The 17,524-nt window shown below is 32.9% G+C and overlaps 3 long non-coding RNA genes across 4 annotated transcripts in view; 1 reads left to right on the top strand and 2 right to left on the bottom strand.

Moving 5' to 3' along the window:
- LOC107999737 (uncharacterized) overlaps positions 1-17,524 on the top strand; it is a 46,083-nt gene continuing 28,559 nt past the window's right edge. The window contains exons 1-2 of one of the 2 annotated variants that reach the window (XR_009832150.1): positions 1-236; positions 294-609. This is a non-coding gene — a long non-coding RNA (uncharacterized LOC107999737). Of the gene's footprint in view, positions 237-293; positions 610-11,261; positions 12,146-17,524 lie in introns of those variants that run through there. The other variant, XR_009832149.1, reaches the window with a different exon arrangement.
- On the bottom strand, positions 5,341-6,361 carry LOC133667049 (uncharacterized). The gene is made up of 3 exons (XR_009832154.1): positions 6,203-6,361; positions 6,033-6,101; positions 5,341-5,920 (listed from the first exon to the last, which is right to left on the bottom strand). It is a non-coding gene; the product is annotated as an uncharacterized LOC133667049 (long non-coding RNA).
- On the bottom strand, positions 9,545-9,982 carry LOC133667046 (uncharacterized). The gene is made up of 3 exons (XR_009832148.1): positions 9,810-9,982; positions 9,668-9,715; positions 9,545-9,604 (listed from the first exon to the last, which is right to left on the bottom strand). It is a non-coding gene; the product is annotated as an uncharacterized LOC133667046 (long non-coding RNA).

A 17,524-nucleotide genomic window follows, 5' to 3' on the forward strand; every position in this document is an offset into this window, starting at 1 on the left:
GTGCAACATGTTCAAAACGATAAATTATTCGGGACGTCTATTAGGAACGGCTCGCAACTTAAAATCTCGGGCCGCTACGATATTTCTTTTCGCATTTCAAGGAGCGATGTTTTTACAGCTTCTTCGTTCGAGGCGGCGTATATAAATTCCGGCGAAACGAGACGCGATTCGACGCTCGAAGGAAAGATAAGTCGCAGGAAACAAGAGTGACTCGAATGAATGATAGAGGAGGAACGGTAAGGTAGCTGCTAATTAATGGGGGCATCCATCTGACGCCATTTTGCTACTCGCAGACCGCCTTCCTTCCGGTTGCTCGTTGCGTTTCTGGGCCAAGCGTAAACCTTAACGCTGCCCGTGTCTGGCGGAGGCCACCGGCTGCCTGCATCGCCAACCGGAACGATTTGTAATCCAGCAAACCGTACCCAAAGATTGAGAGTGCCCAACCGCTTCTATACAGGCTTGTATAAATTAGATTTGGTCGCATCCCGTGCCAGCGCAGCCCGCAAATTTCACCCTCGTACTTGCCCGCCCTAATAAGAATTTCCTGCAATTGATCCGGTCCTCTACATCGATCTCATTCGCCAGTCTAATCGTCCTTGCAGATTCGAGGTGAGTTTTCTTATTAGCTTTATATAATGTAAATTATTTCTTTTTAAATCGGTGCAATTTGTTTTTTTATTAATATCGTTCTATTAGAAACGTTAAGGTTTGATAATAAATGGAATCTTCGATAAATTGAAACTTATGGTGCACGGTGATTACAACGAATGATAATGCGTTAATAACAAACGGCGGTGCTTTGGAATAATGAAAATCTTTGCTACACTTGGAGCTCGTCACGTTTATTTTGATCGAAAAGATCGAGTCAGATATTAAATTCATTGGGATTATCGAGTGACTGCTAATCGATGAAACAATTTTTCTCGATCTAATCTAATATTTAATTTTACAGCGCGTTTTATTGGTAATTGATTTCGTTCGTTAATAGAGCGAGTGAAACTTTCAATTACATTCAATATTCGTTGTAATTTGCGCCAAGTGAAAATTTTCAAGAAAGGTAGAAAGGTACATTTTGACGTTGAAAAATTCGAAATATCGTAATTGCAGCGAAATAAAAGGTGAACGATTTTTTTTCAGTTCGTTAAACGCGAGTTTCGCGCCGGCAAGAAATTATTTAATGTTCTCTGTAATTTAAAATAGCACTATGTCCATTTATAGCTTCATTTATAGAGACGTATTATTCATGAAACGACGTGTTACACGCTCGTTTTTGGTAATGGATATTTCAATTGAATCAGGAGAGATCGAATGGTGTTGAAATAGGCTGATGCATACGTTGGTAAAACATTCATCAAGATCTTTCGTTAACGGTAATACGTGTAATTTAATCGCGCTGCAATTATATCTCAGTCAGTGTTTTTCACAATTACGTTTTCTGTATTAATTATTTCCAGATAATGAGTTTTATAATTACTAAAGATACGAATGAAATCGTTCGTAACACGCATTATTCCGAGTTCGAAAATAAAGTGTTGCATTAATTTTTTTTTTTTTTTTAATTGAAATTATTTTTTGAAGCAATAAAAATTCATTAGACATGAAACGCGAAAATAGTGCACAATTCGATTTCAATTCGAGCATAGATTGAAAAAAAGGAATAAATACATCGATTCATAAAATTGAGCTTTATTAAGAGGATTATCATACAGCGTACAATAAAACGGATATAACAAAAATCTAATATTTTTAAGCTGGAAAAAAATTCGAAAACTCATTCGGTTATCTATCACTTTTCATATATCCCAAAATCACGATTCGTTCCGCATAAAATCATATATTTGTTAATCATTTTATTTGTTTATCTAATGGAATACGTTTTTTTATTTTTTATTTATTTATTTTTTTTTTATCCATTTTTACGCCTCTTCAATATACCTTCAATTATGAAAATTTAATTTCATCGGATGAATCCACTAATGACCCTTCATTAGCGAGATGAACTCAGCTAAAAGTTTATAACGAAGATTTATCGCAATCGTCTCGTGATACATGCTCATTTCGTTTCTACTTAATCTTCATTAAAATCCAACTTTGATTCGATGTTATTGAACGAGAATTTCATTTTTTAAATCGTCGCAAATCGTGCATCGAATAAGTTCAATCGGTGAAATCTTCTTTTCGACTAACCGATCACGAAAAAAAAAAAAAGAAAAGAGAAAGAAAAAATTAGAAACGTTTATCCGCGAAGAAAAGAAAAGGGCGCATCATATAAACCAATATCGATTTGTCGACGGATAATCGCGTTACGCGAGCACAACAACATTGTTCGTCGTTTTCGCGCTCGTGTAACGAGCTACGATTAAATTCACGAGGCTCGAGGAGCAGTCGAGGAAAACGGGAGGACAACAGGGAACTAAATGCATAAAAAGTTGTTAATTTGCTCTTAGGCGCCGGCTATTTTACTCGATTATGCCACTTGAGCTTCTATAAAGTTGTCCCCGCGGTATCGAACCCACACCTCTTCGCTTGTCGGTTGCTTCGAACCGAGACGCTCGCTTCCACCTCAACGGCGCCTGCTCGCCAACTTTATATTGGCTTAATTGGTTTTAGAGGTGAAACTTTAGAGACCCTTCCTTTTTTCTTTCGACTTCGGTGTTCGTATTGCGCCCTGCCGCAAACGTTAACCATCGATACGTGGACAAGCCGCCGCGTCAATATTTTTTCCACTATGGAACTAACTACTAAGGTGTGGGTATAAAATTGTTTTTATATAGAGAAGAGGGAAGATAAAAGCATCGGAAAAGGATCATTTTTAATCGTTCATTATCTCCGCCCTCCGTCAAGTGGCAAAGAAGTAACTTCCTGTCGTTGATCTATTCCAAAAATTTCCCAGTCCTTATATCTCGCTAACTTTTAAACGAGTTTAGTAAAAGTGAGTTTACAAAATTTTTCAATTTCTTCTCTCTCTTTTTATGTTAAAGCCAAAATTTCATTACGGTATGATTTCGCGTAAATAGTCTGTCGTTGCAATTTCAACAATGTCTATCTAATATCTATCGGTTATATTCGCAAACTGCATCGTGCGCGAGTAAACGTATAAATATTAAATTCAGATGAATAAATAAAATTGTCTTTAGAATCAACGTATACCAGATAGTTATAATTGCTTTGAGGTATCAAGTTATCTAATTCAATATCAGTTTCAATATTTAATGCTATAAATTGATGTGCTTATGCAATTAAAGAAATATATAATGCAGTTATAACGATACATATTTCCTTGCAGATAAACGCGTGACTAAATTAAACTTTATTAAGTTATAATTTAACCGAGAATGATACACGTGCGATAAATATAAATATATACGTATTTTGCAATTGTATAATAAATGGAGTATAAATCAATATAGTCGTTTGAAATTTATATTAATGGCGAAAAAAATCAAGGGTATATATATTCATCAAAATCTCTGTATCTCTTCATTTTATTGCATTAATGTTACGAAAATAACACCCAAATTTGTCGTAAAAGAAAAAAAAGAACAGCTAATTTTTCCCTACGAATTTATACATCGTATCAAATCGTTTCACAGTTGTAAAACCTTCATTACACGCTTTGCATTACCAAAGAGAAATACAGAACGTGTTTCACGATATTTATTCGCATATTTATACGGTACATAAGTCCGGCAATTTTAACGAATATTAATATTACAACGAAAAAGGGAAAGGAAAGGGGACATGAGATTTAAATAAAATGAAAAATACTCGAATTCTGTCCTTTATTAATTGTGATAATTATCATTCGGTTTTTTAAAAATTATATAAATAATTATATTTTTATATATAAATTATATAAAAAAATTATATAAATAAAAATTATTTTATTTATCGAGATCTTTTTCATCGTTGATCATCATTGGACGTACAACACATTTTTAGTTATTAGTAAAAAAAATGAAAAATTCATTTACCATTCTATATTGTTCTCAATAATTTGTGTTTGTTGAATATTTCAAAAGTTTAAAATTTATTTACTAAATCCCGCATCGAAAGAATAATCTAGTAATGTTTTAATATCTTAACTATATATTTTATGTTTCTTTTAACATTTTAGTATTTGTCATATATTATTAATTAATTGAAATTATGAAGTACTTTTCGGATTATCTTTTTAAAAAAACGAGAAAAAAGAATTTAATCACGATTTTTTATTCGCAAATATCTTCTTTTTAAATCATCACGAATGGTAGAAAGATCAGAGAAAAACTTTCTAATATTTCATCGGTGAAATGCAAGGTAACACGAATTTGCATCGTTACCACTGTCATTCTTTTTCCATATTTTTCTACAGAAACTGGTGCAATACGGAAATATAAACGATCTACATCACATGCTCGCATCATACGTTTTTCATGAATACCTTCGTGGATATATTTTCACATATTATATTCATAATATTCGGTAAATAATTTCAAAAACGACAGATAAATCCTACTAAAAAATCACTTGTCGCTACTTTAATCACATAACCGTATTACACATTTAGGATAAAAATATCAAAAATCTTGCGTAACGAATTCTCTCAATTTTGTCTTGTTCCAATTTCTATTAAAAAGTTTCGCTTTCGTCTCGATAGATGGAAAAAAATCGATCGTTAATTTTGTTAATTTCCAAATTCGCGCGAAAGTATTTCTGCTTACACGCATTTAAACATAATTTCCTCCACTCCGACGTATTTCTCTGAGTGAAGCCAAACTCGCCGCGATACCTTAATACCCTCGGCTCCCTCATAATGGAAAATATAACTTTATCGTACAGAATATTAAATGTCTCCGGCGAAGATAGCGCGAGGTGGTGGGACGGTGGTGATGCAGATCGCGGTTGAAATTACTATTCCAATTGCATCTTTCCACGGGTAACGCCCGTGGCTAGGAGGAACAGGAAGAAGGGTTAAGGCAGCTGGAAAGCTTAATTTGTTGGAGATAGTAAAATCCGTGGGTTTAATACATATTTATAAAGCGCATTAATGTAACCTAAAGAATATTCATGAAAATCTTTCCAAGTCCTCTCTCTCTCTCTTTTTTCCGCGTCTCTCGCGTTTCTACATCCGCCTCCCATTTTCAAGAAAACAGAAGTAATACGCCGGGAACTAAGGGCAGATGTTAGAACGGGCACCGATGCAACTTATAATCTTCTTCATTCCGTGTTGTGATTTTCTTTGGTGGAATGGGGGAAAGTCGCCTTTATAGCTTCCCGTTTGAAACAGTGAAAGCTGGCGGGGACGATGGGAAGACAAGGGAACGAAATGTTGTTTGGGGAGAAGAAAGAAGAAATGCATATTGAAACGTTTTAGTCTTGACTAGTCTGATTTATTTGCAGCCTCTTGATATTTAAGATTTAATATTCCGTGATATTTATCATAATGGTCGAAAGTAAGAGTAATAATTAATACGATTAAATTCGTCGATATTTTGTTTGAAACGATATTTTATCCAATTATGACAACGATTTATCAAAAGTTTTACAGTATTTAGATAGGAAAGAACATTTGGGTAAATCTTTGAAAAAGATCAAACAATATTGTTGCGATGAAGGAATAAAAGAAATATTTTACCTTCTTTGGTACAAATATTACATAATATTATGACATGACAATAAGAGAACTATATATACGAGAAACAGAACAAATATTCCTTCGTGTTTCTCTCTAGGCGTTGGCTCTTGGCGTTTTCGGTATCCGGATATATTGATAACTTATTCGACGTTTATTATACACGATCAATTTGATTTGAAGAGCGTAGGCAAATGTTAATGATATCTTTATTTTTAATTTATCTTAATTACATGGGAATGATTAACATTTAAATTATAATCTTCGCTCCTTCGATTTAAAATATCGTTAACCATTGCAGACATGCTATATATAAAAAAAGAGAAAATAAGCTATTACTATTAAAAGATAACAATGTTGAATTATAAGTGTGCAGAAATTGATGAATTCAATTGGCAATATCATTTTATGATCTTACGGGACACATGGCTGCTACATCCGGAAACCTGCATCGTCTTTTATAAAAGATACCACACTTGGATGGATCCTTGAAGGAATCGAATTCAAGTAATTTATATACGTATAAATTTCGTTCGAGATAAAAAATATTAAAATAAATTGTAAAAGGAATTGATATATTTTGCTCACCGCTTCAACGAGTGTTATAAAACAACAGAACATCAGAATGACAGAGAGCAGCACGAGAAACGTTTTAATCATTTGATGCATGTTTATCGAATTCTTGATATTCATTATATTGACAAGTCTATACTTCCGCTTTTTGTATATATAATCATCGTTCAATGCCATAGAAAATTTAGATAAATGTAAAAATGTTTATGAATGTTTTACGCGATTGTGCTGTGAACAACAACTTTTCGTGACTGTTGTGTTACAATTTATTATTTTACGACGTGATGAAGTTCGATGTGACGATATTACGAGATATATTATTAATTCGATATTTTTTTTTTAGTCGCATTATATACAAGAATATAAAAGAAAATAAGTGAATATTCCTAACAATGCGAATATATTTCAACATTTTTACTTCTATGAATATGATTTTAATGTACATCGTCTAAAAAATGTGAAATGAAATAGCGGTAATATTTCCTGCTTATCAAAACGGCAGTTTCTGCTTATCTTTCAGTTATATTAAAGTAACATAATACTGAGATAACAGTAAACGTAACGAAGCAGAGATCTAATACGATTGTTTCATATATATTTCCCTATTGTCAATATTTCTTAATAATAAAGCTAATTTTTCGTGACAATCTTGATACAAATATCAGATTTAATAAATTTTAATAATATTAAGAATTGTCGATTATTCTTATAAATTCATTAAAATAGAATATGAATGATAAATGAATAATAAATGGATTCAGCATTGCAGTTGATTAATACAATATTTTAAAAAGCTCAGTTCCTATTTTAGACCAACCTTCATACGAACAATTGCTACATCTCTAGGAATAGAAAATTTATTAAATATTTTTAGAATTATTAAAATATTAGAATTTTTATGATAAAATAATATGGAATATAGAATTATTTATTTATTACCGCTTCTATAAATACAATAAGATAATCTGATACGAATATAATAAAGAAGAGAAAAATAAAAGTTTAAATTGCTTCGTGTTGCTTCATATTTAATTTTAATATAGTATCAATACTTTTTTTATTTTTTCTTATTATTATTTTCTTATATAAAATTATATTCTTCGTGTATAATTTCTTATGCAGCTTGAATGTTGTATATTTTAAACAACCCAACTGTTTAAGGTACTGTCACGTTTAAAAGAGATACAGGAATACTGAAATAAAATTTTTCGTGACGAACGTGTTGCGGATACAAAAATTTATGACGCGATAAACTTTTCCCATGTTATTAGATGCGATAAAATATATAACATATAATATTAGAATATTCGCATTTATTTGCATAATTTGTTTAAATAAAACAAAAAATCGTATAAATATTTAATCTCATAACATATCATATTATTACGTAGCTTTCAAAATTACAAGAAAAAAAAGTAATAAATATTTTGATGTTTTTTGGTTTTTTTTTACTTATTATTTTAATCCATTAATAATTTTTTATTCATAAAAAAGATTTAAGAATATGAACAAAATATCTCATAACCATGAAAAATTATATTTTACGATAGTAGCAAGAGAAGGATCGAAATATTGTTCTTTTTTGAAAAAATTCAAATTGAAGCTAAGATCCGACTAACATTGAAGTAAAATATCACAATTGAACCATTCAAATAGAATCAATTTGTCCACAGTATATAAATATTGGATTTGCGATTATATTTTGAGATGAATATTTAGTATTCATTTATAAAATATATATATATGTATACTAAACAAATCATTAATAATAATTTAGTTTAATGTTTCATTGAAATAACAGTTTATGATTACTTCAATTACGTCCAAATACGATAATACTGAATTCATAAATAAAATGAAATGGAATTTTTAAGAAAAGTTATCCAAATGTTAAATTAGTTTTGAAAGAATAATGATTTCGAGAAAGTAAAATGACTTTCCAAGAACTGGAATAAGTGTCACTCGTTCGGAAAATTCCGGAAAATCGAGTAAAAAAAAAAAAAAAAGTATCGTGAAAGTTAGAAACACCTTTGATAATAGATATAACTTTTATAAATTATAAATTTTTCATTCTTTCAGTTTTTTTTAAATACATGCACGCAAAATTATTAAAAAAAGAAATAAAAACACAAGTAAATTTGAAGAAAAATTTATTATTATTTTATTTGTTATATTTTGTACATATTACTTGTATATACCATTTGGGTAAAAGTTTTATTTTATAGAAAGTTACATATGAAAGTTACATATGAGAGATATTTCTACCAATTAACAACGATATAAATACACTATTAAAAATAATAATATATTTTAAAATATTCTTTATTACGCGATAGTAAAGTTATATATATATATATATTATATATTAATTTATAATTAGTATATTTCTAAAATAAACATTGGAATTAGAGATATAAATAAATAAATAAAAAGCCTTTCAAATCAAAGAATTTATTTTTTAATAATATATAGATAACATATAGAGATTAATATATAGAGATAAATGTTGTATAATATTTTAAATTCAAATAATTCATTATAACCATTTTGATAAATCCAATTTGCAGAAATTTATCCATGCTGTTGACAACGTCTCTATAAAATAAGAATAAAAATATAATATAAAAGTAAATAATGATAAATTAAATTTATTCAAATAAATTTAACATACTGCGCAAAGTGCAGTTTCTGGTGCTTTACAATTACAGGACTAAAAAATAGAATAAAATTCAATATAATACAATATATCTGTCAAATATATAAAAATAATTAAATAAAAAACTTATTTATTAGTATTATTATTCTTAAGAATATATATATAATATTGTACAGTATTGTATAGCCTATATATTTTACCATTACTGGTGTCACAAAGTAGCCTGTTATTAAAATAACAGATAAAAATAAGGAAATGCATCTCAGCATAGAGATCATTTTGTTTCGTATGCAATAGAATTGTTGTATTTAATAAACAATTATTCTTTATTCCAAGCATTTAATCGACGTGCGTTTATATACAAAGAGATAAGTTCTGCGTGACACTAATTGCAATAAAATAATCTTTTCGTGAGGAACATTATTCAACAATAAATTTAAAAAGATTAAAATTTATGTAAAAACATGCATAAATTATTATCTATATATATATATATCTCAGATATAGAAATCATAACGAAATTTATAATGCAGAAATTTATCAAGTCATATTATAGCTTACAATAATTCACTGTTACAATAAACTGACATGATTGATGCAAACTTCTTATTCTAATAGTGCAACGAAACATTGAAATAAATCAAATGAAAATAATGAAACAAAATTGGTTATATTAATACGATCGAATAATATTAACTTACATCACTCTATGGAAGTGTAAAAATTTATCCTTTCTTTCCATATTTCCTCCTACATTCTTTCTATAAAATAAAAAATAAAAACTATGAAAATCATTTCAAATATATTTAATATTTTATACATACCCAACACATATAAGTTACAATCCTGTAACATTTACACAGGGCACTAGACTAGAAATAATCAAAAAAATTTATTTATTATTGTATTCTCAAGAAATATTATTCATAATATTATATATAAATATGATGTAAGCATATACTTTACCATCGTTGGTATCACAAAATAGCCTGTTACTAAAATAATTGTTAGAAACAAAAAAACAAATCTCAGTACAGATATCATATTATTATACATACAATAATATTTTAGCTAGTAATACAATATTATTAGTTATCAATAATATTTAGTACTAGCTGTTTCTAAGCATTTGATCAATGCCTTCTTATATATAAGCAAATATATACTTCTTGTATGATATTGTTACGAATAAAATAATTCGTGACAAACGTTATACAATAGTTGCATTTTTTGGACGATAAACTTAAATATGAAAATAAAATTTTTATAAGAACATGCGTGATATAAATTATCTAAGATATAGAAATCATTACGAAATTTACAATACAGAAATTTATTAAATCACATTATAGTATTATAATATATTGTTACAAATATTAAACAGGCTTTAATCTAATTTTATTTCTTCATAAGCGCTGTAAAAATTATAGAATGAATCTGATTCTTTATTAATTAAATAATATTAATTTATTTGACAGACAGGAATCGTTATTACTTTATATCTACAATTACATATTACAAACTATAATAATTGCATCAGAAATTATTTTTATATCACATCAAAAATACATCACGTTTCTCTTATTTCGGCTAGAATGATGAAACATCCTATTATTAAAATAACAATAAAAAGAAAAGAGCATAAAGTTTATACTATAGAACACAACTATAAAAATTATATAATCTTCGACAGTAAACAGTTCTAAAAGTGTATTAAATTATTATGCAATAAATATTCTATGATATTGAATATATTCTATGTTTGAAGTTGAAGTTATTTCCATAGATAAAAAGTCGTTAAAATTTTAATTGTTGTTTCGAATGATAAAAATAAGTTTAAACTATATTATTTAATAGTTTTTAAATAGAAATTCGAGTAATTTTAAAGTTTCGATAATAAATCGTGTTCATTTTGACAAATTATCGTTTAACTACCCAAACTGTTTTCTGTCTATCAGAGACAAAAAAAGAATGCTTGAACTTTCGATGAGCTTGCATGTTTTGCCACGTTATGCCGAGTTTAACAAATAATGTGCCAATACGAACACAACGATTAGTGAAATAAATTTTCATTTTTTTTTTCATTTTTTTCTTTTATTCATTTGGACGTGTTTCTGAAATTATTTAAGAGATGATTAATATCAAGCGTTTAAATATATATCCTATTATTATCGATACGCATTCGAAACAGTGGATGTAAAAATTATATCGAAAATATTTAAATGTTAATTGTACTTTAATTCATCTTTCGCAGTTACTATTGCCGAATAAAATATGCGCGAATCGAATAACCAATTTCATCAACAGAGTTAAATTTAAATTAATTATTTTATTATTTGACTCCGGTGTTAATTAAAAATTGAAATGTTTACGGGAAAGTGTTATTGCAAAGTATATTTATAAATGAATTCAAAAGCTTCCAGTCAGCATTCTGATATTTCTGTTTTATTGTTCTTTGTCAATGATAATAATTAATTGTGCAAAATGATCGAACGTGAGAATCAAAAGACAACAACATTGATACAAGCAATATTTTATTTGATTCTATTTTTTCCTGTTAATTGAATATGAAATTATTTATATGGGAAAAAATATAATATTGATTTTAGATTCATTGTTTATAAAAATAACATAGCTCGAAAGTTAAATTTAAATGTCTATAAAAATCGAAATGCTAAATTTAATAATTTCATAATAGAATAATAATAATAAATATAACATCAGGTTTCAATTAAGATAAAATTTTTATTAGATGCTGGCTTACATCTTTCAAGTTCTGAGCATTCTGAAATATATAAAAGTTTTCAAATTACTTTTTTAATTACTGATAGAATTTTATCAGTAAAAATATAAAATCAACAGCAATTCTTTCCTTCGAAAACTTTAAATCTTTCAAATCTATTGCCATTGTCGAATAAACGCGTAATAATTCGTTCAAAATTGCGTACAAACGTAGCAATAATATCTTTTATTATATCCTCTAAGGAACATGTGTTTACATACTTTCAAATGCTTGTACCTACATCATAGAGTATATAAACAAAAAGGAGGATTGTTTTCTTCGTTGAAGTATCAAGAGTCACGTGGAAACATCTAGCTCGGGATCATTTCGCGGATATACGACTTTCACAACGTTCTCGGCCGGAATGGGAGTGAGTTCGGTTTGTTGGGAAAGTTTCGCGACTTAAGCTCTATGCTTCGTCTTTCTTCCCGTTCGAGAAACACGGCGTCTCCAGCGTATCTAAGGAAATCCTTAGCCCAGGTATCACAAAGTTATCACAAGACAATGGAGAGCAGATCAGGTAACTTAGTGAACAGCGCAAAATCGAACTCGAGGGTCGCTTCTGCCGGCGTAGATAAAGTTACCCCCTTTAGTCGTTCTTTTTCTCTCTCTCTCTCTCTCTCTCTCTTCCATTCTTCATTTCCCTCTTACATCATCTCTCCCCTTTATCCTGTCGCTCTCCTCCATCGAAACGCAGTTTCTCCCTTTATATTTTATTTTTTCTTATCCTCTCTTATTTTGTTTTTCTCTTTTTTCTCTTTTTTTTTTCCCACTCTCTTCCTTCTTCCTCCTTCTTTCAACGTAAGTTTCTATCTCCTTTGGCGTTTTCACTTGAACGAATAAGAGAATACGTGTTTCAAAGAGAGTCTTGGTTTCTACATTGATTCTTACAGAATGTGTCGAGGTCTGATATTTTCATTCTTTTTTTTTTCTCTCTTCCCTTTTCTTCTTGAAACCGAGATTTCTTTCGAACCAAGAATATTGTATATTACGGGAAAATGAAAAGTTGGAGTAGCTAGATTCGAAAAGAGAATCATAGGAGAGGCCTCGATAGACGAAAGTTTCGAGTGAACTTTAAACTTGCGGCAATTTATTATTATCCGCTAGAAGAGACATGTTTCTTTCGAGGCAAAATTGAAACACTCTCTACGAAAATTCTCGTTCCCCTAATATCTTGACAAATTCAGTTTCATAACCGATATCTTCGCTCACGAGCACGTTCATATTAGCCCACGTTTGCCCAAAGTTTGCGCGTGAAATCAAATTTTCCCTTTTGTTGGCGAGTTACAACGGGGTGAAATTTACCATGGTAATGAGGGACAGCCGAAAAATATGTACCACGATCCACCCGCTATGAAATCTTGTAGATTTACATAAGAGCCTCATTTGCATCAACTTATTAAATTTTTACCATGAGCAGTAAAACATCGTACGTAGATACGAGGAGAACTACCGGCAGGTGGACTTAATGTGTTTTAATACAGGCTGCCCCCCCTTTTTCTTTTTTTTTTTTTTTTTTTTACGAGAACTCTCGAGCAGCAGAAAGCGTAAAATACATCGCGTCCGTTATATTCCGACCTTAAATTTGCGTAATGATAACGTTTCCACCCTCTGGTCGTCTCTTCCACCCTATTTCTTTTCTTCGCCACTCTTATCTTCTTTCCTCCTCGTCTCCAAGTTTTCGTACACACACACACACACACACACACACATATATATACTCTTGTCCACCAAGTGTCATTCGTTACGAGGCTTCCAGCTTAAATGCGCATTCACAACGAATTCGACGCAATTCCGATTCGCCACGTCTCATGCAAATACTCGTTCTTAAATGAGGATGGCAGGAAAGCACTGCATCAAGGATCAACCTCCTTTGTCCGCAGCACCGTCAGCTTTCTCGCCACTGTAAGAACAATAAAATCGAGTGGCGTTGCTCCTTGCCTTGGCGCGAATTTAAAAGGGTAAATTGAACGCTGGTTAAGCGACATTTGCATTAAACAGGGGAACGTGGCTCGTTCACAAAATGTTTGGCGATGAAATAAAAATAATCCTTTCCTCGATCGTCGTATAAAAACGCCTTCGCTAAACTTTTAATTAAACTTTCGATTAATTTCTGCTTGTCTCAGTGGAATTTTTTTTAACTTGAAAGAAGTATCAAAGTGAACCGATTATCCGCTAGAAGATTATCCGAACTTTCAATTTATTCAATGAGAGATTTCTCTTGCGAGATACGTACATGTATTTTATGTAATAAATGTGCATATTTGAAAATTATTCGAACAGCTATTCGATAGGAATTTATTTCCTAATTCAGAGAATCGACGTTATATTGCATATCTATTTAATATAGACAGAAAATTGAATGTTATTCGACTATCATGGTATTTTATTTACGAAAATTATAATTGAGACTTCCTCTGCCGCCCGTTTGTTCGCTCCACCAAAATACAGCGATTTATGGTTACGAGTATAATTTTATGAACATGGCCGAGTAGTTATAATTACGCAGTTTCTTGCGCGCAGTTGCTCCAAAGATCCACTTTACGTGTCGTGAACTTTCGACCGTGCACCACTGTGTCACTTACCCACGGCAATATCATACGAGACCGCGATAATTTCCGGCGGAACAATGAAATCGCGCCACTGTTCAAAGATACAAAGACCAATAAACTAACTTCCTTGATAATTTCGAACGATATAACTATCAACGCCGTAACTGTGATTACGTTGCATTGAAACTTGCAACGTAAAGATAACACACAAAATTTTGAAATTTTATTTACGATTCTTCGAGAATAATGCAACGATCAAGTGTACGTTTAATTTTATGAAATTATTATTTTTTTTCTGCAGAGAAATTAGAAAAATCGATTCTTTGACGATCGAAAAATTATTTACAATGGAATTATCGAAGGAGAGAAGTTTTAATTTTATATCGCGTAAACTATCCCCTCTTGAACACGCATTACCTATCCGACGTGTATATATTACACAACGGATTACAAACTTTGGTCGAGATGCGTTCCCAGACTATTAAGCTGTAATTAAGGAGACGCCGAACTTGAATGCAATTATATTCTCGAATTTGTTTCTCTTCGAGTTTCAGCAAGTTACGATCGATCGTGCAAGATCATTTTCAATGGAACGAAATATTTGAATAAAATATAAAAATATATTTTTCCATACATATATTTCTTCTCATCTATCTGCGATACATGGAGAACTTTTCTTTGCTCTTTCCTATCTTCTTGAAAATTTTATTCTATCCCCTCTACATTTCCTATGCTGTATATTCAGAATCGCCGAAATAGCAATTCAGGATATCTGATCCCTTGTGTCCCGAGCTTGTCAATACGGACCTCCTAAGTCCGATATCGTGCAGATTTGGGACCAAGTTGCGCTCTTGATCAAGTCCCACAAGCTCAGTTATTCTATCCTCCATGAATTCCAAAGTCACCTGTATCCAGTTTCTATCCAGATACAGATCTACAACAGGAGGCACTAAACCCTTCGGCAATTACAAGTTCAAGGCAATCTACGAGAATCTCGTCTACCCGAGAATGAATGGGTCGACATCTGTCATCTAAATCAACCGAGTGAAATTCGATCGATCGAACTCGCCCCAGAATTCCTCCTGTGTCTCCGCAAAATGAATCTCCTCTAACTGATTAAACAGTTTCCATGAAGGGGAGGGGGAGGTAAGATCCAATTCGAAGAAGTCTCGCCACAAGATCTTAGCAGGGATATCATCGGTCTTGGAAGAAGAAATTTCGGTCACACGGAAGTTCGACAGTGTAAGTTGAGCGGCTTGCGCGCGTTCAACGAGGGACAATGTATCCCATGCAATTTACCGTCTCTCCAAACTCGAGGAAACTTGCCCCCCCGTAAGGAATAACCTGTCCCTCTCCTCCCTATCAAGTCTGCCTCCCCTCGAGTTTCCAACTAGTTAACATTACAGCGTATATAATATTCCATCTCCGCTCCGTTTCGACTTAAGCGGGGAGGAGAGTCGACCCTCCCTCGTTCCACGGTGTCGAGGAGGGTTCGCTCTATGGATCGTCAAGAAAGTACGCGAGCGAGGGTGCAATAAAACGCGCGAACGCCTCCGGATGGCATAGAAACGGTGCGGTCGCACTAAAGGGGAAACCAATAAGAGCCCGAACTCTTCATTAAAACTCGAGGAAGCTCGGTGGAGCGCGACGCCGGAGCGAGAGGTGGCTAAAAAGTCGTGGAACACAGGGGAAAGAGAGGGGAGCAGGAGCAACCCTTGAACACCAACCTCTTTCTCTCTGTCCCCCTTTTTTCCCCTCCAACCTTTCACCCTTTTTCTTCCCTTCCATGCTTCTTCACCGCTCCTCCTCCTCCCCCTCTCCCTTCTTTCTATCGTTGATATAAACCTAGAAGCGAGATATTAAAAGTTATTCCGGCACCGAATAAAATATCCAAACTTTTCGCGACGAACTTTTCACCGACGATGGGTCCTCCATTATCCCTCCGACTGCTCGCGTTGGCCAGAGAGAGCACGAGAGACGATATTCGTGGGACGACTGCCGGTACTTGTTCCTCGAAGAGGTTGGGAGAAGGTACCGGCTGCTCCGTCCTTCGAGGAGGAAAGGAAGACTTCTTCATAAGCTTTAAATGAATCTTTCGCGACTGGTCTTTGGTCGCTTACTTTATGCCGCCGTATATCCTTCCGGTCTGCCTCTTATCGCGCTACATACCCCGGGATTACTCCGTGGGAAAATTCGCCGGGAGCTTTGCCTCTACCCGTACGTGTCTGAATGCTCTCAAGATACGTGGAATTCTTAACGCCGTCTATCTCGCTTCAACCCGCCATTTATTTTCTCGTAACGAGGTGGCAATTTAAAACGATAACAGAAAGTTTTCGTTGCCGACTGACGTCCAACGATCCTTCGGACGGATACAGATAAGTTTTACAGGAATCGTAGTAGTTGAAATAATCTCTGGAAGAAGAAGAAGAAGGAGAAAAAGAGGAAGGAGAGGAAGGGATTCAATTTTTTCCAACAATTCACGAACAAAAAAAAAAGAATTGCTATCTTTTCGCAGATATTAATTCACGCGAAGTCCGTGGTTCATCGATCCAGAGAGTTGATATTTTGATTGATAGGTACAAAAAGGCCGACATTCGGCCGGAAAAGCGATAGATTTATTAACCGAGGATGACCCTTCGCCACAAGTTTTATCGGTGTTACGGCATAACAGAGGCGGAAACGGGAAAGATTTATGACGACAGGCCGTCCTCGCCACTTAGCCGACAGTCAGTTAAGAAGATTCAAAAGCGTATTGTCGCGCGATAAAGCGTTCGATCGTTAAAAAGTGGAGGGGGGTTCGCAGATATCGCGAAACCCGAGACCAACTATCTCGATCTCGGATCGATTATGCTCGAGGAAGTCGAGGCTGGGTGGATGAGATTCGAATCGACTCGTCTGGAAATCGGAAAGAACGCGGAAGAAAGGTTATTGAAACGGTGTTGACTGAAGATGAAGCACCGTCTTCCGGGGAATTTGAACCGGTCCAAAGATCCGCGGGAGTCCGTGACAAAGGCTGCGTCTAGGAGAAGCGTCGAATAACAAACACTCTGGGAGAAAAATAAGAGGGAAACGAAACGTTTTACGGAATTTTGTATCCCTGCTTCGTACTTACTTGTTCCATACTCAGATATACACTCTCTCTCTTTATATATATGTATATATATATATACAGGAATCGTCGACTCGTCGACGCGTCGACGAACGAAAAATTGCTCTGCTAACTTTGTTAGCCTGTCGCCAGTGATCCACGATGAAAAATTCACACTTGATGTTGCATCGATAACCAGGAAACGGGGCGGACGGGGGAAGGGTGGAGGGATGGAGGGAGAAATTTTATTCGTCGATAG

This window comes from Apis cerana, linkage group LG12 (genome assembly GCF_029169275.1).
Source record: "Apis cerana isolate GH-2021 linkage group LG12, AcerK_1.0, whole genome shotgun sequence".
In the NCBI taxonomy this organism is placed as follows: Eukaryota; Metazoa; Arthropoda; class Insecta; order Hymenoptera; family Apidae; genus Apis; species Apis cerana.